This window comes from Scyliorhinus torazame, chromosome 15 (assembly GCF_047496885.1).
Source record: "Scyliorhinus torazame isolate Kashiwa2021f chromosome 15, sScyTor2.1, whole genome shotgun sequence".
Taxonomy (NCBI): Eukaryota; Metazoa; Chordata; class Chondrichthyes; order Carcharhiniformes; family Scyliorhinidae; genus Scyliorhinus; species Scyliorhinus torazame.
The window spans coordinates 140,349,699-140,369,880 of record NC_092721.1 but is presented as its reverse complement, the minus strand read 5'-3'; the positions used below and the strand labels follow the sequence as shown (position 1 = coordinate 140,369,880).

The 20,182-nt window shown below is 51.5% G+C and overlaps 1 protein-coding gene across 2 annotated transcripts in view; it reads left to right on the top strand.

Annotated features, from left to right (window-relative positions):
• The window catches only part of xpo4 (exportin 4), a 207,546-nt gene that overhangs the window by 61,413 nt on the left and 125,951 nt on the right, over positions 1-20,182 (top strand). The gene's annotated exons all lie outside the window — the stretch shown is intronic.

The window sequence follows — 20,182 nt, the reverse complement described above, 5'->3', positions numbered from 1 at the left end:
GATGCCTCTTCTTATCAGTCCTCTGTAGCATTTCTTCGTTGTTGATGCTGTCTTTTTGTGATACTCTGGATTTTGCGTAGGGAGCGCTGGTAAAAAGTGTCCAATTGGCGTAACATTTTGCTGTTTCATGTCTCACTGGCATATAATGCAATTGGTACTATGGACATTTGGAGCAGGTTCAGGAATTGTTAATGGTGTTGGATGCTGAGGCCACGTGGAGCCATTGGAAGACTGATACTGCTTTTCTAATTCATGGGTAGGGAAAGTGGTCGATGTCCTTGATGTTCTGTTGCCTAATGGTGATGGGAGGGCCTTGTTGCCTTCCAGTTGTCATTGCCTTGTGTAGACCAACCTTGGTGCTGCTACTGCCAAGTCCGCGCCGATATCTTGGTAAATTCGGACCTGATTCCCCTCCCATTCGCAGTTTCACTTCTCCTGGCCCACCGCAGGTTCTTTTCCTTCTCCAAAACTTGTAGGGTCTCATGATCACAGCCTGCGGCAGCACCCCGCCCTCGGCTTTTGTCTGAGGGATCTTTGCACCCTGTCCACCTCTGGGGCCTTGTCCAGCACCCTCTCTGCCACCAGCCTCACCAGCATCCTCAAAACGTATCTTGTGGCACTTGTACCTTCCACACCCCCCAGCAGGCCGAGGATACGCAGATTCTGCCTCCTGAACCCATTCTCCTCCTCTACCTTTGCCCTCAGCGATTTGCAAAGGTCCCCCAGAATCCCCATCTCCGCCTCCAACGACACACACCGACCACTATGGTCGGACACCACCGTCTCAATTTTCCGTATCTGTGACCCCTGTGCCTCAAGACATTTCTCCACTCGTTCCATCCTTTCAGGGGTGCTACTGCTCTCTCTATGCTCTACGACCGGTCTTTGTGCATCTCCTTTCTTTTGCGGAACTCTTTGATAAATGCCATCAACTGCTCCATCTGGGATTTTCCAACTCGTGACAAACCTCTCTCTCCGCCATCTTCACAATTGTGCCACAGGTCTCCCCATATTCCTTGGCCAGGTCCTTAACTGTTTTTTTGTCGGGTCTGGTAATCAGTAGACATGCCACTCATGAGGGGAACTTCTTCACACCTTATACTACACTTTACTGCTGGAACAACCCTACTTTCAGGTAAAATGAGCTCAAACCAATGCCTTTGAGCTGGAGCTGCCCTGTGTGTGACTACTCACTCCATGACTGTCACTGGAAGTCCCCTTTTGTTGGCTCCCTCACCACCTGCCGCAGTCTCAATCCAGCAGCTATGTTCTTTAGGACCCGGACCGCACAGTCTGTGGTGGTACTACAAAGTCCCCCACCCAGAGTACATTCTGTGCCCATGCCACCTTCAGTGCATCCTCCAAGCAGTGTTCAACATGGAATACTGATTCATCAGCTGAGGGGGGACAGTACGTGGTAATCAGCATGACTTTCCATGACCATGTTTCGCCTGGTGTCACAAGGCATCACTTGGTCCAGAGTCGATGTTGAGAACTCCCAGGGCAATTCCCTTCCGACTGTATAGTGTCGCCAGTTCTGCTGAGTCTGTCCTGCCAGTGGGTCAAGACATACCCAGGAATGGTGATGGTCGTTTCTGGGACATCATCTGTAAGGTATGATTCCAAGTGTGTGACTACATCAGGCTGTTGCTTGAATTGTCTGTGCGACAGCTCTCTCAATTTTGGAACAACCCTCCAGATGTTAGAAAGGAGGACTTTGCAGGGTCGACGGGATGGATTTGCCGTTGTCATTTCCGGTGCCTAGGTCCGTCCAGTTGCATTCCTTTTTGTTTCATTTGTAGCGGTTGAATGCAACTGAGAGGCCATTTCAGAGGGCAGTTAAGAGTCAACCACATTGCTGTGGGTCTGGAGTTGCATGTAGGCCAGACCAGGTAAGGACGGCTTAGTGAGCCAGATGGGTATTTATGAAAATGGGCAATGTGGTTTGACGGTCATCATTAGTGTGGTAGCACGGCCCTTTAAGGGGAATGTCCTCGCAGTCCATGTGACTAGCTCTGGGCCTATTGTGCAGGACCATGTGAACCCCGATCAGTGAGAAACATGCGGGCCCAGGAAGCGGGAGTTCTGGTCAGAGTGAACCTGGGAGCCAGAGCGTTAATGCCCATATTAGAGACTCTATGCCTGTACATTAGTTACCATTGTTATATGCCAATAAAAATTTGTTCTTTAATACGACTGTCTGCCTGGTATTGCCTCGAACCATCACATTGGCGACAAAGATAAACTGGTTGCAAGCCCTGAGTCGTCAAATTACAGACGGGAAGGAAAAGCCTCAAAGACAAACAGAGTCAGAAAACGTTAATGATACCAGAAAACAGTAAGTGAAAAATGTCCATGATTGGGAAGTTAGACCTATTCAATCGGGGGGTCAAGACTGGAGCCAGTATATTGAGCGGGTCCGTTACCCCATCACGGCAAATGAAATAACATAGGGGGATTAACAGAAAGCTATCCTGTTAACAGTTTTGGGCTAACAAGAAATTTGTCATCCCCTGAGGCTCCAAACATGAAGTCATTTCATCAGTTGGTGAAGCTGGTCAGAGAGCATTTCAACTCAAATCCTCGATCGTACTGCAGTGATACGTTCAACTTGGCTGTCAGGGACCCAGGAGAAACTTTTCTTTTGTTGCCAAGCATTGCGAGTTCAGTGCAACACTGGGTGACATGCTGCGTGATCGTTTAGTATGCTGTATTAACAACAGTATGCAAAAGAGGCTTGTGGCTGAAATGAAGATTATCCTAGATAGGGCGATTCAGATCGCCCAGGCGACTGAGTGTGCTAAGAGGGGCACGTTAGAGCTTCAAAGCGTACAAAAGGGCAAGGTGAACCAGTTGTGGGGCGGTATGACTGCAAGGCTCGCAGCCAAGTTGACAGGCACAGAGGGCGTTCAGCCATGATCCCAGGAACTGGATCGTAGTCAGTGGCAGGGGAAAAATTGGGCCATCAGCTCGGAGTCGAGGTGACTGTTGTCAGTGCGGGGGAGACCAGCCCGAGGAATCGTGCCGCTGCGGGGGAGACCAGCCCGAGGAATCGTGCCGCTGCGGGGGAGACCAGCCCGAGGAATCGTGCCGCTGCGGGGGAGACCAGCCCGAGGAATCGTGCCGCTGCGGGGGAGACCAGCCCGAGGAATCGTGCCGCTGCGGGGGAGACCAGCCCGAGGAATCGTGCCGCTGCGGGGGAGACCAGCCCGAGGACTCGTGCCGCTGCGGGGGAGACCAGCCCGAGGAATCATGCCGCTGCGGGGGAGACCAGCCCGAGGAATCGTGCCGCTGCGGGGGAGACCAGCCTGAGGAATCGTGCCGCTGCGAGGGAGACCAGCCCGAGGAATTGTGCCGCTGCGGGGGAGACCAGCCCGAGGAATCGTGCCGCTGCGGGGGAGACCAGCCCGAGGAATCGTGCCGCTGCGGGGGAGACCAGCCCGAGGAATCGTGCCGCTGCGGGGGAGACCAGCCTGAGGAATCGTGCCGCTGCGGGGGAGACCAGCCTGAGGAATTGTGCCGCTGCGGGGGAGACCAGCCCGAGGAATCGTGCCGCTGCGGGGGAGACCAGCCCGAGGAATCGTGCCGCTGCGGGGGAGACCAGCCCGAGGAATCGTGCCGCTGCGAGGGAGACCAGCCCGAGGAATCGTGCCGCTGCGAGGGAGACTAGCCCGAGGAATCGTGCCGCTGCGGGGGAGACCAGCCTGAGGAATTGTGCCGCTGCGGGGGAGACCAGCCTGAGGAATCGTGCCGCTGCGGGGGAGACCAGCCCGAGGAATCGTGCCGCTGCGGGGGAGACCAGCCCGAGGAATCGTGCCGCTGCGGGGGAGACCAGCCCGAGGAATCGTGCCGCTGCGGGGGAGACCAGCCCGAGGAATCGTGCCGCTGCGAGGGAGACTAGCCCGAGGAATCGTGCCGCTGCGGGGGAGACCAGCCTGAGGAATCGTGCCGCTGCGGGGGAGACCAGCCTGAGGAATCGTGCCGCTGTGGGGGAGACCAGCCCGAGGAATCGTGCCGCTGCGGGGGAGACCAGCCCGAGGAATCGTGCCGCTGCGGGGGAGACCAGCCCGAGGAATCGTGCCGCTGCGGGGGAGACCAGCCTGAGGAATCGTGCCGCTGCGGGGGAGACCAGCCCGAGGAATCGTGCCGCTGCGAGGGAGACCAGCCTGAGGAATCGTGCCGCTGCGGGGGAGACCAGCCCGAGGAATCGTGCCGCTGCGGGGGAGACCAGCCTGAGGAATCGTGCCGCTGCGGGGGAGACCAGCCTGAGGAATCGTGCCGCTGTGGGGGAGACCAGCCCGAGGAATCGTGCCGCTGTGGGGGAGACCAGCCCGAGGAATCGTGCCGCTGCGGGGGAGACCAGCCCGAGGAATCGTGCCGCTGCGGGGGAGACCAGCCCGAGGAATCGTGCCGCTGCGGGGGAGACCAGCCCGAGGAATCGTGCCGCTGCGAGGGAGACCAGCCTGAGGAATCGTGCCGCTGCGAGGGAGACCAGCCTGAGGAATCGTGCCGCTGCGGGGGAGACCAGCCCGAGGAATCGTGCCGCTGCGAGGGAGACCAGCCTGAGGAATCGTGCCGCTGCGGGGGAGACCAGCCTGAGGAATCGTGCCGCTGCAGAGAAGTTATTTGTATTCGGTGCAATTGGAAGGGCCATATCCAGAAATGTTGCCACGCCTGTCAGACCACGCCAATGCAAAAAGAAAAGCAGCAAACTATAGCACCAATGAACAGTGATGAAGAATTCAGATGAAACATACAGATTAAACATGGTGAGAATGAGTAAATCAGCCCCAATTGAGATAGTCCTCACAGTAAATGTTAGACCATTAAAGATGGAGGTCAAAACTGGAGTGTCGGATATAGTCTTGGATGAATAAACATTTGAATATCTTTGAGGAGGTGTTCAGACCTTGGACTTGAGTGAGACAACAGCCAAATTGGTACCATATACGGGGGAGAGCCAAACAATGTTAGGAACAACCGTGTTATATCAGCAACAAGGTGCCAAGTTATCTATGATTATTGTCGAGGGACATTGACCAAGCCTTATGGGGCAGGATTGGAGGGACATTGACCAAGTCTTATGGGGCGTGATTGGAGGGACATTGACCAAGCATTATGGGGCGGGATTGGAAGGACAATGACCAAACATTATGGGGCGGGATTGGAGGGACATAGACCCAAGCATTATGGGACGGGATTGGAGGGACATAGACCAAGCCTTATGGGGCGTGATTGGAGGGACATTGATCCAAGCATTATGGGACGGGATTGGTTGTGTCAAATCAATGTTGAAGTGGTAAGAAATTTTTTAAATCTCAGGCAGCATTTTTCGGGAGGCCTTGAACTGATACAAGGATGTATTGCAGAATGAGTTGGGTCAAATAAAGGGAGTAAATGCCAAAATATATGTCGACCCACATTCAACACCCAAGTTTTTCACAGCAAGACCAGTCCCTTGCGCCTTGCACCGAAAAATGAAAAACAAGCTTAAACGTCAGAAAAAACTGGGAACGATCAAATGCATGCAGTTTTAAGAATGGATAGCCCCATCATTCCTGTATTAAAGCCGGACCCCTTCATTAGGATATGCGGGGACTACAAACTTGCAATCAATCAGGCAGCCCGAGTAGATAAATATCCAATTCCACTAATTTATGAGAAGTTGGTGGGGGGCCTCACATACTCTAAGCTCGACCTCATATATATCTGCAAATAGAGCAAGATTAAGATTCCCGAAAGTTTCTGACGATTAAAATGCATAAAGGCCTGATTCAATGCACCACGTTACCTTTTGGCATCTCATCGGCCTGTGCAATATTCCAGTGCAAGATGGAGAATCTCCTCCAGGGCATCCTGAATATTGTGGTGTACTTGGATGACATTCTAATAACAGGAATGTCACATGAGAAGCATCTAGCAGCATGGAAGAGGTATTGAGAATATTCAGAGATGCAAGAATCTGATGCGAGTGTGAGAAGTGCACTTTCCAAGCTAGTGAGGTCACATGTCTAGGGTTCAAAGTGGACTCAAAGGGCCTGCACGCACTTGAAGACAAAGCGAGAGCCATAAGAGAAGACCCAATACCTAAGAATGTGGCAGAATTAAAGTCCTTCTTCGGGATGGTAAACAATTATGGTTGTTTTATTCCAAACCTCGCAATGACATTGGCACCATTGCATATGCTTTTGAGAAAACACCAGTGTTGGCTTTAGAAGGAACCACAGAAGCAAGCTTTCCACCACGTTAAGCAGATCTTAAAATCAGCAAGCTTACTGGTCTATTTTGACCCGAGAAAACTCATCGTTTTGACCTGCGACATTTCGCTGTATGAGATAAAAGGCAGTTCTATCCCATAAAATAGAGGATGGATCAGAGAGGCCAATTGCCTTTGCCTCCATTCGCTGGGTGTAAATACGCGCAAATTGAGAAGGAAGGCCTTGCCATAATCTATGGAGTCAAGAAATGTCACCAGCATGCTTATGGGCGATGTTTCACAATTCTAACGGACCACAAGCCCCTGTTGCGGCTCCTTTGAGAAGATACGCCGATACCACCTCTGCCAGAGTGCAACAATGGGCCCTGTTGTTGGTGGCCTATGACTACATCTTTCAGCATAGGTCAGGTACATAGATTTTGCATGCTGATGCATTGAGTCAGCTCCCGCTTCCAAAGCACCTCTGCCAGTACCTCAAGAAATCGTCTTAGCACTGAACTTTTTGGACATCTTACCAGATTTGGCCGGCCACGTAAAGAATTGGATACAGTAGGACCCAGTTTTGTCTAAAGTAACATGCATGATCCTAACCAGGTGGCGCCACGATAAATCTGACCAATTAAGACTATGCCTTGCCCATAAAGACAAATTCAGACTTGAGGATGGAGTCATCCTTTGGGGTTCGTGACTGGTAATGCCACCTCTAGTCTGCATGCCGTTGTTGCAAAAATTAGATAGTGCTCATTCAGGCCAAAAATGAAAATGCTCAGGGCAGCATGGTGGTGCAGTGGTTAGCACTGCTGCCTCATGGTGCCGGGTTCTCAGGTTCGATCCCGTCTCTGGGTCACTGTCCGTGTGGAGTTTGCACATTCTCCCCGTGTCTGCGTGTGTTTTGCCCCACAACCCAAAGATGTGCAGGGTAGGTCGATTTGGCCACGCTAAATTGCCATTTAATTGGACAAAATGAATTGGGTACTCTAAATTTAAAAAAAAAAATGAAAATGCTCACTCGCAGTTCCATCTGGTGATCTGGCTCAGTCAAGGACATTGAAAACATGGTGCGCCTGTACGACCCTTGCTAGACACAGCAGACACTGCCCCCTATATCCAACCTCCACCGTTGGTAATGACCTGAGCTCCCATGGATGAGAGTATATGTGGACTTCGCTGGTCCTTTCACGGGTAATATATTCCAAGTTTTGGTCGATGCCAGCTAAGTGGTTGGAGGTTCATGAGATGGAAACAATGGCCTTGGCAGCCACAGTGGAGATGCTTGCCACGTTTGGTTAACAGAGCGAGTTATACAAATATTTAATACAGCCACCAGAGGGAACATAACACTTTGTGAAGGGGAGCAGATCTTTCTTTCCAAGTGGGCGACCTGGTCCTTGTCGGAAACTTTAGCTCGGGCCCACTATGGTTACCAAGCCAAATTGTGTCCCAAGTCGGGCCCAGTTTCATACGTGGTGAACTTGGGTGGCAGAACAGCAAGAAAACACATTGACCACGTGAGAAGCCAGGGGACCACAACACCAATCTAGGAACAGTTGGAACCGGCAGGCTGCACTGGTTCTCCTGTTGTGGATGCAGAACAAAAGGATCCCGAAGTCTCAAGGAGGCTCTATCGATGGTCCAGGAACAAGCTGCAGAATGGAATAACCCTACAGGGTTGATTCTCAGGAACATACTGTTGAGTGACGACCTCGTTACCTCGGAGTTGGAGCAGCCAGCTGGGGGCTTAAGATGATTTGTGAGACCCAGGAAATCCCCTAATAGGTTAATGTTCTGTTGGACTGTTTGGGCTCTTTGTCCCTTTTGTTTCCTCAATCTTGAATATAATTATTGTATATAGATTGTTTCTACATGTTATTTGAGGGACTTAAGGGGGGGGGGGGGCAGGGATCTTGCAGTGCATGTAAATGGCTCTGAACATATCATATAGGAGCGTGTGAACACCCAACCAATGAGGGAAAACTGCAGGGCCTGGGAGAGATTTTGTGCCTGACAGAGGTTATCCATGTTAGTTGCAAATAAACACCGTGCTCTTCATTTCTACCATCTACATGGTACCTTGAACCACCACAATTAGATCTTTTTAATTGCAGATATTTTATTGAGTTTTTACATTCCATCATCTGCTGTGTTGGGATACGAACCTGGGTCCCCAGAGCATTACCCTGGTCTCCGGATTACTTGACTAGCGACAATACTATTGTGCCACCACCTCCCCTACACGAGTGTTTCATATTAATTCATATAAAACAGGTGACTTTGTTCAGTATTCTGCTCAAACTAATGTTGGGTAGTGCTACAAAGAAAAAGTAGTATCATATTCGGTGGAACCGACAAAAGAACTACAATACAAAAAATGGCTTAGAATATATGTATGTAAACGCACGAAGTGTGGTGAATAAGGTTGGTGAGCTATAAACATAAATTGCTACTTGGAAATATGATAAAGTGGCAATATCGGAATGATGGGTTAAAAACGGTAAGAACTGGACATTTGAATATTCGTGACTACAAAGCGTTCAGAAAAGATAGGGGGCAGGATTTTCTCTCATCCCGCGGCAGAGTGTCCACGCCGTTGTAAACGCCGTCGCGTTTTCCGACGGTGTGAACGGGCTGCTCCCAGGACTAATTCTGGCCCCTAAAGTGGGCCAGCACGGCGCTGGAGCGGTTCACGCTAGTCCAGCTGCCAATCCCGGCGCAAACTGGGCGCCGCGGGATCCGCGCAACGCAGTGGTGCCGCCGCCAACGCGTGCATGCGCAGTGGCTTCCTTCAACGCGTCGGCCCCAACGCAACATGGCGCAGGACTACAGGAGCCGGTGCGTAGGAAATAAGTCCCCCAGCCTGAGAGGCCAACCTGCCGATTGGTGGGACCCGATCACGGGCCAGGCCGCATCGGAGGCCCCCCAGGGGTCGAGCCCCCCAGGTCACCACCCGCCCCTTCCACGCCAAGTTCCCGCTGGCTGAGAGCAGGTATGGACGGTGCCAGTGGGACTCAGCGTTTCCATGACGGCTGCTCGGCCCATCCCGGCCCGAGAATCGGCGGGCCGGCCATGTAGAGTGGCTCGCGACCGGCGTCACGCTAACGCCAATGGCACCGATTCTCCGCTCTGCTGAGAATCGCGTGTCGGGGCGGCGTGGCCCGGTCGCGGGGATTCTCCGGCCTGGCCCAGGGCTGAGAGAATCCCGCCCAGGATAGGAAGAAAGGGAGATAGGGTGGTAGTACTGATTTGTGAAGATGTTGCATTGGAAAGAGACTATGTCTTTGACAGAATCCATTTGGTTAGATTTGTGAAGCAAAAAAGGTATGATCACAGTATGTGAGATACGCTATATAGGCATCCAAATGTTTATGGAGAGAGCGAGCAGGGCAAATCTGCAGGCAAATCAGAGGTGCAAGAACTATAGAATGATTATATCGGGCAACTTCAATTACCCAAATATTGTTTGGGTGATAGTAAAGTTAAGGAAAAAGAAGGAGAATTTCCGAAATGACCTTTGGAGAATTTCCTTGAACAGGTTGTTCCCGGTCCAACTGGGAAGGGGGAATTGCTGGATCTGGTGTTGGGAAATGAGTTGGGCCAGTTGGACCAAGTGTCTGTAGGGGAACACTTGGGCAAGACTGGTCACCCGTATCAACATTATTTACCCAGTCCACCTGCATATTGAAGTCCCCCATGATCACTGTGACCTTGCCTTTCTGACATGCCCTTTCCATTTCGTGGTGCATTTTGTGCCCCTGGTCCTGACCACTGTTAGGAGGCCTGTGCATAACTCCCATTATGTTTTTTTTGCCTTTGTGGTTCCTCAACTCTACCCACACAGACTCCACATCATCTGACCCCATGTCGTTTAGTGCTATTGATTTAATTTCATTCCTAATTAACAAGGCAACCCCGCCCCCTCTGCCCACCTGTCTGTCTTTTCAATAGGTTGTGAATCCCTGGATGTTTAAATGCCAGTCCTGAATCCCCTGCAACCATGTCTCTGTGATGCCTACCACATCATACCTGCCAGTCACAATCTGGGCCACAAGCTCATCTACCTTGTTCCGTACACTGCGCCCATTTAAATATAGCACCTTTAATTCTCTATTGACCATCCCTTTTTGTTTTCTTAGTGTGGTGGACCTTGGTTTACTGAGCCTTTCCATACACTGTGTCATATTTTGTGAGATGGGGACTATCGTAACCTCTCCTGAGTTCTGTCTTTTTGTGCTTTTTTTGTATTCCTAAGCAGCTACGCTTCCCACTGATTACTTCACCTCTTGGTTCCCTGACTTTCCCCTTCCCCCCAATCTCTAGTTTAAAGTCCTATTGACCACCCTATTTACTCTTTTTGCCAGAACACTGGTCCCAGCTCGGTTCAGTTGGAGACCATCCCAACGGTATAGGTCCCCCCTGTCCCAAAACTGATGCCAGTGTCCCATGAAAAGGAACCCCTCATTCCCACACCACTCTTTCAGCCACGTGTTAACTTCCCTTATTCTTGCCTCCCTATGCCAATTTGCACGTGGCTCGGGCAGTAATCCGGAGATTATGACCCTTGAGGACCTGTTTTTTAATTTGAATCCTAGCTCTTTATAATCTCTAAACAGGTCTTCTTTCCTAGACTTGCCTATGTTGTTGGTACCGACATGGACCACAACAACTGGATCCTCCCCCTCCCTCTCCAGTATCCTTTCAAGCTACAGTCCCAGATGACCATCGGCTGCTTTCCCCTTGAGGGAGGAAAGCTGACTGGTGGTGATTTAACCTGAGGATCACCACACCTCAACAAAGACTGACAGGAAAAATTGTTGTGAAACAAAGGGTGATCTTCAAAGAGGAGATTGTTATAAATGACCTGAATGTTGGAATACCGAGTAAAATTTACCAATATTCTTCCAGATGCAAAGGAGATTGAGGAGAGATCTGACTGTCAGATCTAGATAAAGTAGGTAAAAGCTGTTTGGCTGATTGTACAAAGATTAGAGGACACAGATTTAATGTTTTAGGCAAGAGGTACAGAGGGAATGTGAGTGAGGATGTTCTGTCATGTCATGCGTGATAATGACCTGGAACTTACTGCCTCTGAGGCTGATGAAAGAAGAGACGACCAAAGATTTCAAAAGGAAATTGGTTAGGAAATAAACTTGCAGGAGTATGGGGATATATTAGGGAAGCCGGATTGTGACTGGATTGTTTCTTTTTTTTAGAAATTATTTTATTGAGGCATTTATCATTTTTAAACATCAAATTTCAACAAAACCACAACAAAATAACCACCAAAACCCCCGGGCACAAACCCCATCCAACCCTCCCCGGCTCACGGGTCTTCCGACACACCGAGGATCACCACCTCTGGACTCTGAACCACTCTGACATGACGTCAGAAAATCCCTGCCAGAAACCCCTCCGCCTCGGATACGCCCAAAACATATGGACATGGTTCGCAGGAACCCCCCGCAGAGCTCCCACACCTATCCTCCACCTCCTCACAGAGCCTGCTCACCCAGGCCACAGTCATGTGTGCCCTATGGACCACCTTAAATTGTATCAGGCTGAACCTGGCGCACGAGGATGCATTAACTCTCCTCAGGGCCTCCTCCCATAACCCAGCCTCCAACTCCCCACCCAGCTCTTCCCACTTTCTCCTCACCTCCTATCGGGGCTCTCTCCCACTCCATCAGCTCCTTATAGATCTCTGAGACCTTCTCTCCTCCTGTTGTTGACACTACCTTATCCTGGAGCGGCAGATGTGGGAAGGTCAAAACCTGCCTCCACACAAAATCCCTCACCTGTAGATACAGGAACCCATTCCCACCTGGCAACTCAAACTCCTCCTCTAAGCTCGGGAAACCCTCATCGATAAAGAGATCCCCAAATCTCTCGATCCTGGCCCGCTGCCACCTCCGAAGCCCCCCCTGGAGCGAACCGGTGGTTATCACATATCGGTGCCCACACAACTCAATATCATAGTGGGTAGCTCTGTTGCTTCATAGCTCTAGGGTCCCAGGTTCAATTCTCGGCTTGGGTCACTGCCTGTGTGGAGTCTGCATGTTCTCCCCGTGTATGCGGGGCTCCGATTTCCTACCACAAGTCCCGAAAGATGTGCTGTTAGGTAATTTGGACATTCTGAATTCTCTCTCTACGTATCCGAACAGGCGCTGGAATGTGGCGACTAGGGGCTTTTCACAGTAACTTCACTGCAGTGTTAATATAAGTCTACTTGTGACAATAAAGATTATTATGAAGTGCTGCCCCTTACCGAACCCCGTCTGGTCCTCCCCTATTACCCCTGGGACACAGTCCTCGATTATTCTGGTCAGGATCTTCGCCAATAATTTGGCATCCACATTTAACAGGGAAATCGGCCTATACGACCCACAACTTTCCGGATCCATATCCTGTTTTAAAATGATGGAGATCAAGACGCCTGTGACAACTTTGTGGGGAGCACTCCCAACTCCTTTGCTTCATTGAAGGCTCTTACCAACAGCGGTCCCTATACCCCCGAGAACTACTTATAAAATTCCACCGGGTACGCGTCCGGTCCCGGGGCCTTACCCGATTGCATCGCCTCCAACCCCTCTGCCACTTCTACAAGCCCAATTGGGGCTCCAAAGCCCTCCACCAACTCCCCATCAACCTTCGGGAACTCCAACCCTCCCAGAAACCTCCTCATCTCTCTCTTCCCCCCCCCCACCCGGCTGGGGGTTCCGACCTGGATAATTTGCTATAAAACTCCCTAAATACCCCATTCACCCCCTCCGGGTCCAAGACAGTGTGTCCTCCTGTTTCCTTCACTTTCCCAATTTCTCTCGCCACCTCCTATTTCCTTAACTGGCGCGCTAGCATCCTGCTTGCCTTCTCCCCATACTCGTATACCACCCCTCTCACCCTACGCAACTGCCCTACCGCCTTACCCATGGATAATAACCCAAATTCCATTTGCAGCCACTGGTGTTCCTTTAACAGCCCTTCCTCCGGAGCCTTTGCATATCTCCTGTCCACCTACACCCTCCCTGACTTTGTCAAACAACACCCGCTTATTGACCAAAATCGTCACCCCCCTCATTTTAAATTCCAACCCTGAATGAAACATTTGCCCAACCCATCCCTTCCTCAGCCTAATCTGATCCCCCACCTTCAGGTATGCCTCTTGTAGCATGGCCACATCCGCCTTCAATTGCTTTAAGTGTGCAAACACACGGGCCCTCTTGACTAGCCCATTCAATCCATGCACGTTCCACTTGACCAGCCTGGTCGGAAAGCACCCTGCCGATCAACCATAGCCCCTCTTGGGCCAGCCTCCGGCCTGTGTCCCACACCTCCCCAGGCCCGCTCTCTGGTGCCCACGGCCATGGATCCTCCACCCCTTACACTTTATATACCTGACCCCTGTCAGCAGTACCCCCCACCCTCCTCCCCCGAGTCCCCAGCAACAACCCCATTCCCCCACTGACCTTCCATTCACCCCCCCCCCCCCATTGCGCTTCCGTGAACCAGCCCGCCCGTAGCGCCTAGCATCCTACCCCCCCGCTGATTCCCCTCGCCACTGCTCGAACATTAGTGCAAACAAACGAAAAACCAACCCTTCCCCAAGCTCAAACAAAGAGACCAACCTCCCATCCCTTAACAAAGGACAAAGAACAAACCTGAAGCCGAAAAAGAAAGAAAACCTACGAAGGCCACCCACAGACGTGCCGTGTACAATAGCCCAAACCTCACCGCCAGGGGCTGATTTAGCACACTGGGCTAAACAGCTGGCTTATAATGCAGAACAATGCCAGCAGCGCGGGTTCAATTACCGTACCGGCCTCCCCAAACAGGCGCCGGAATGTGGCGACTGGGGGTTTTCACAGTAACTTCATTGAAGCCTACTTGTGACAGTAAGCGATTATTATTATTGTAGAGCGCTGACTTGACCTTGTTGAAGCTCACTCTCGTCTTGGCCAACTCTGCACCCAGGTCCTGGTACACTCAAATTTCATTGCCCTCCCAGGTGCAGCGACTCATCTGCCTGACCCATCTCATAATTCGCTCCTTGTCCAGGAACCGGTGCAGCTGCAGCACCATCGTCCTCAGCGGCTAGTTCCCTGGGGCTTCCCCATTAGCGCCCTGTGCGCTCGATCCACCTCCAACACCGTGCAAATGCACGCTCTCCAACCAATTATTCCAGCCTCCTCCCACGTGTGCACCAGCTTCGGCTCCTTCACACCCCTCCGGCAGGCCCACAATCCTTATATTCTGCCTGCGTGACCGGTTCTCTAGGTTCTCCACCTTCTCCTGAAGCCGCCTAATGTCAATGCTGGTCTCGCATCAGCCCCATCTCCGCTGCATCGAGGCAAACTGCTCCCTGTGTTCCCCTGCCACCACCTCCATTTCTGGATCGCCTGACCCTGGGACGCTAGCTTTGTTACGACGCGGTCAACCACCGCCCTGATCGAATCCACAGCCCGGGTCAGGTCCTCCAGACTCTCCTTCCGTTACTGGGTGAACATCTCGTCCGTCGACACTGAGCTGGCAGGGCCGCTCCCTGCTCCTCCGCCATCTCCAAGTGCATCGCAGGTGCCGCACCAGCTCCAACCGACTGATTCCCTCTTTTTCGACTGGTTCTGCCCAGCTCCGTACATCAAAGGGTCAATCTTTTCCCCTCGCTTTCCTGCACCTATATTCCACCTCACATCCACCTGTTAACCAGGGAAAAGGTTAAAAAAAAACCCGATAAACACGAGTGGGGGCCACCAAATGTGCGACCACTCACTCCATGGTAGCCGCCCGGAAATCGTGATTGGATTGTTCTACAGAGCTGGCAAGGACTCGATGGGCCGAATGACATCCTTCTGTGCCATAATGGCTGTATGACTATGTAAATGTGTGGCTGAAGTCAGATCTGCTTCACAGAGGTCGTGATTTTAACTCCCAAGATTGGAGTAAACATTTCTGCAGTCCTTCCACAAGACTTTGCTGTAACACAGCTGCACCAAATGCAAGTTTTAAACTGTAATGGAAGGGAGACTGTTGAGCATTTATCAATGAAAACTGAAAGCACCAAACCCAATCTGCATCTTTGCATAAGCGCAATATCTTTAATATATAATATAAAGTAATTATTTGGATGCTGGAGCAAATATCTCCTTGGAACTAATTTCCTATTACATCATGGATAATTGACATTAGCCATAGGGGCCAGTTGTTTTATTAATTACATTTTCAAATTGACTGACACCTTAACACCAGGAGCAAGAATTTCCTTTCAACACATGGCAAAAATATAAATGTGTTCATAAACAATGGGGTTATAATATTTTTATACTGCACTTAGGAGAAACGCCTTTGGGCAGCATGGTGGCGCAGTGGTTAGCGCTGCTGCCTCACGGCGCCGAGGACCTGAGTTCAATCCCGGCCTCGGGTCACTGTCCATGTGGAGTTTGCACCTTCTCCCCGTGTCTGCGTGGGTCTCACCCCCACAACCCCAAAAGATGTGCAGGGAAGGTGGATTGGCCCACTAAAATTGCCCCTTAATTGGAAAAGATAATTGGGTACTCTTAATTAAGGCCGGGGGCAAGGGAATTTTCATTCTTCTCGCACTTTCATAAGGCCTATTCCCGGATCGACTATTTTGTTATGAGCAGGGCGTTGATTGCGAGAGTAGAGGATACCGAGTACTCAGCGAAAGCCATTTCGGATCACGCCCCGCATTGGGTAGACCTAGAGATGGGGGAGGAGAGTGACCAGCGCCCGTTGTGGTGCTTGGAGGTGGGGCTGTTGGTGGACGAGGAGGTGAGCGAGCGGGTCCGAGGAAACATAGAGAGATACCTGGAGGCCAACGATAACGGGGAGGTCCGAATGGGGATGGTCTGAGAGGCGCTGAAGGCGGTGGTTAGGGTAGAGCTGATCTCCATTAGGGCCCACAAGGAGAGGAGATAGGAGAAGCTGGTGGGGGAGATGGTGAGGGTAGACAGGAGGTATGCTGAGGTGCCGGAAGAGGGACTGTTGAGGGAGAGGCGTAGCCTCCAGGCCGAATTTGACCTTTGACCACCAGGAAGGCGGAGGCGCAGTGGAGGAAGGCCCAGTGGGCGATTTATGAATATGGGGAAAAGGCAAGTCGGATGCTGGCGCATCAGCTTCTGAAGCGGGACGCAGCTAGGGAGATTGGGGGAGTTAAGGATGGGGGGGTGGGGGAAAGAGTGTGGTGCATAGTGGGGTTGGCATCAATGGGGTCTTCAGGGACTTTTATGAGGAACTGTATTGGCCCGAGCCCCCACTGGAGGAGGGAGGGATGGGCCGTTTTCTGGACCAACTGAGGTTCCTGAAGGTGGAGGAGGGACTGGTGGCGGGATTAGGGGCCCCGATTGGGCTGGAGGAGCTGGCCAAAGGAATAGGGAGCATGCAGGCAAGGAAGGCACCGGGGCCGGATGGTTTCCCGGTCGAATTTTACATGAGATATATGGACCTGTTGGGCCCGTTGCTGGTTAGGACCTTCAATGAGGCAAGGGGGGGGGGGGGGCTTTGCCCCCGACGATGTCTCGGGCACTGATCACCTTGATCCTGAAGCGGGACAAGGATCCCCTGCAGTGTGGGTCTTACAGGCCGATTCCGTTGTTAAATGTAGATGCCAAGGTGCTGGCGAAGGTCTGAGCCACGAGAATTGAGGATTGGGTGCCGCAGGTCATCCACGATGACCAGACTGGGTTCGTGAAGGGAGGTAGTTGAACGCGAATGTGCGGAGGCTCCTGAACGTTGTTATGATGCCGGCGAGGGAGGGGGAGGCGGAGACAGTGGCAGCGATGGACGCTGAGAAGGCCTTCGATAGGGTAGAGTGGGGGTACTTGTGGGAGGTGCTGAAGAGGTTCGGGTTTGAGGAGGGGTTCATCAGGTGGGTTAGGCTATTGTACGAGGTGCCGATGGCGAGTGTGGCCACGAACAAGAAAGAGTACTTTCAGTTGCATCGAGGGACGAGGCAGGGGTGTCCCCTGTCCCCCCTGCTCTTCGCACGGGCGATTGAACCCCTGGCTATGGCACTGAGGGAGTCGAGGAACTGGAGGGTGCTGTGGCTGGGTGGGGAGGAGTATAGGGTGTCGCTCTATGCGGACAACTTGCTGCTATATGTGGCGGATCCATGGGGGGAATGCCGTAGGTAATGAGGATCCTCAGGGAGTTCGTGGATTTCTCAGGGTACAAGCTCAACATGGGGAAGAACGAGTTGTTCGTGGTTCACCCAGGGGACCAGGAGAGGGGGATTGGCGAGCTCCCACTAAAAAGGGCGGAGAGGAGCTTCAGGTATTTGGGGGTCCAGGTGGCCAGGAGCTGGGGGGCCCTGCATAGACTTAATTTCACAAGGCTGGTGGAGCAAATGGAGGAGGAGTTTCCGAGGTGGGACGCGTTGCCGCTGTCCCTGGCGGGTAGGGCGCTGTCAGTCAAGATGACGGTGCTCCCAAGTTTTTTGTTCTTGTTCCAGTGCCTCTCCATTCTTATCCCGAAGGCCTACTTTAGGCGGGTCAACAGGAGCATAACCGGGTTTGTGTGGGCGGGAGGGACTCCGAGTGTGAGAAGGGTGTTCCTCTGGAGCGGAGTAGGGATGGGGGGGGGGATGGTGCTGGCCAACCTCTGCGGGTACTACTGGGCCGCCAATGTGGTGATGGTGCGCAAGTGGGTGATGGAGGGGGCGGCATGGGAGTGGCTGGAGGGGGCGTATTGTGAGGGTACGAGTCTGGAGGTGCTGGCAACGGCGCCGTTGCCGCTCCCGCCAATGAGGTATACCGCGAGCCCAGTGGTGGCGGCTACCCTCAAAATTTGGGGGCAATGGAGACGGCACAGGGGGGAAGCTCTGTGCCTCGGTGTGGACCCCGATACGGGGGAACCACCGGTTTGTCCCAGGGAGAATAGATGGAGGGTTTTCGGGGTGGCACTGGGCAGGGATAAGAAGGTTGGGGGACCTGTTTGTGGATGGGAAGTTCGCGAGCCTGGGTGAGCTGGAGGAGAAGTACGGGCTTCCCCCGGGAAACACCTTTCGGTATCTACAGGTAAGGGCGTTTGCCAGACGGCAAGTGGTGGAATTCCCGCTGCTGCCGCCACGCACGATACAGGACAGGGTGCTCTCGGGGGTGTGGCTTGGAGAGGGGAAGATCTCGGCAACATACCAGGTGATGCAGGAGGACGCCTCGGTGGAGGAGCTGAATGGTAAGTGGGGGGAGGAGTTGGGGGAGGAGATCGAGGAGAGGACATGGGCAGATACCCTAGGGAGGGTGAACTCTTCCTCTTCGTGTGCGAAGCTCAGCCTCATACAGTTTAAGATGCTGCACAGGGCACACATGACCGGGACAAGGATGAGCCCAGGTGTGTTAGGTGCTCAGGGAGACCAGCAATTCACACCCATATGTTCTGGGCATGCCCAGTGCTGGAGGTATTTTGGAAGGGCGTAGCGAGGACGGTGTCGAGGGTGGTAGGATCCAGGGTCAAACCGGGCTGGGGGCTCGCAATATTTGTGGTTGCAGAGGAGCCGGGAGTGCAGGAGTCGAAAGAGGCCGGTATTCTGGCCTTTGCGTCCCTGGTAGCCCGGCGAAGGATTCTTCTTCAGTGAAAGGATGCAACGCCCCCAAGCATGGAATCCTGGATCAACGATATGGCGGGGTTTATTAAATTGGAGAGGGTGAAATTTGCCTTAAGGGGATTGGTGCAAGGGTTTTTCAGGTGGTGGCAACCGTTCTTAGACTTCCTGGCAGAACAGTAGACAATGGTCAGCAGCCCGTGTGGGGGGGGGGGGGGTTCTATATTATTTTTGTTTGTCTATACTGGGGTATTTCGGCGGGTGTTAATATATTATTTATGTATAGGGGGAGGGGGGCACTGGGTTGTTTTGTTTTGTATTTAATTCTATTGGGTTCCTTTTACATTTTGTTGTTGATATTTTGTGAAAACTTTAATAAAAATTAGTTTTTTATTAAGCACCATATTTCCCCACCCCCTTTTTCAAGGACCTCACTATGTCATACCAAAGGATGTCTGATTTTAGATTTGCTTATCACAAAATTAACTCATGACTTTTACTGATGTTAAAACTATTAGCTTATTATAATCTTTATTATAGTCACAAGTAGGCTTACATTAACATTGCAATGAAGTAACTGAAAATCCCTTCGTCGCCACACTCCGGTGCCTGTTCGGTTACACTGAGGGAGAATTCAGAATGTCCAAATTATTAACGGTGGAAGAATTATGAATGAACTATACTTTTCACCGAACCAATTGTTTTATGAAGAATTATGAGGTATTGCCCTTGCGTCCCATTTTAAAATTTGGCTCCTATTCCATGCCACAAAGATAAATGCTGGTGTGTCTTAATATTCTGTGACTGGGCCTGAATACACTTAAACTCAACTTAAGCTACCAAGGTCAAGGTATTATTCATGAATGGCATTTCTGAACTGAAATGTTGCAGCTGACCCAACAGCATTACTTCAGCTGTTGTGTGCAGCTGTATAAATAGAAACACACTGGTATCATACTTGCAGAGTACAGTGATTAACTAGGTAGGAAGACGCACAGCAATGTCCCTCCAGACATTAGCTTCACAGACATAGCTTTGAACATTAACACTTCTGTGGACCCCACCTTGGCACCATATGGTCTGGGCTTCTAGCCAGTCACTTTGAAGTTGGAACAATGCTAACAATGATCTTGGGATAAATCTACAGGGGGAGAGGAAGCATTGCGATTGATTCAAAATTGGCGTTCCAAGAATGCACCAGTTTCCCCCTCAAATTGTTGCATGACTGACGCATGATGTCACAAATTGTGTGGGCAACACTATAAAACTGCAACAATGCCTCAATCCTCTTGTATTCAGCTGCATTATCTTCATAATTTATTGGGAAGGGACAATTTAAAATCATATTTTAAATTTCTGCCAGCGTATATTGATGAAAGAGAAAATGAACCCCATGATTTAAGTCCAGGTGAATTCATGGG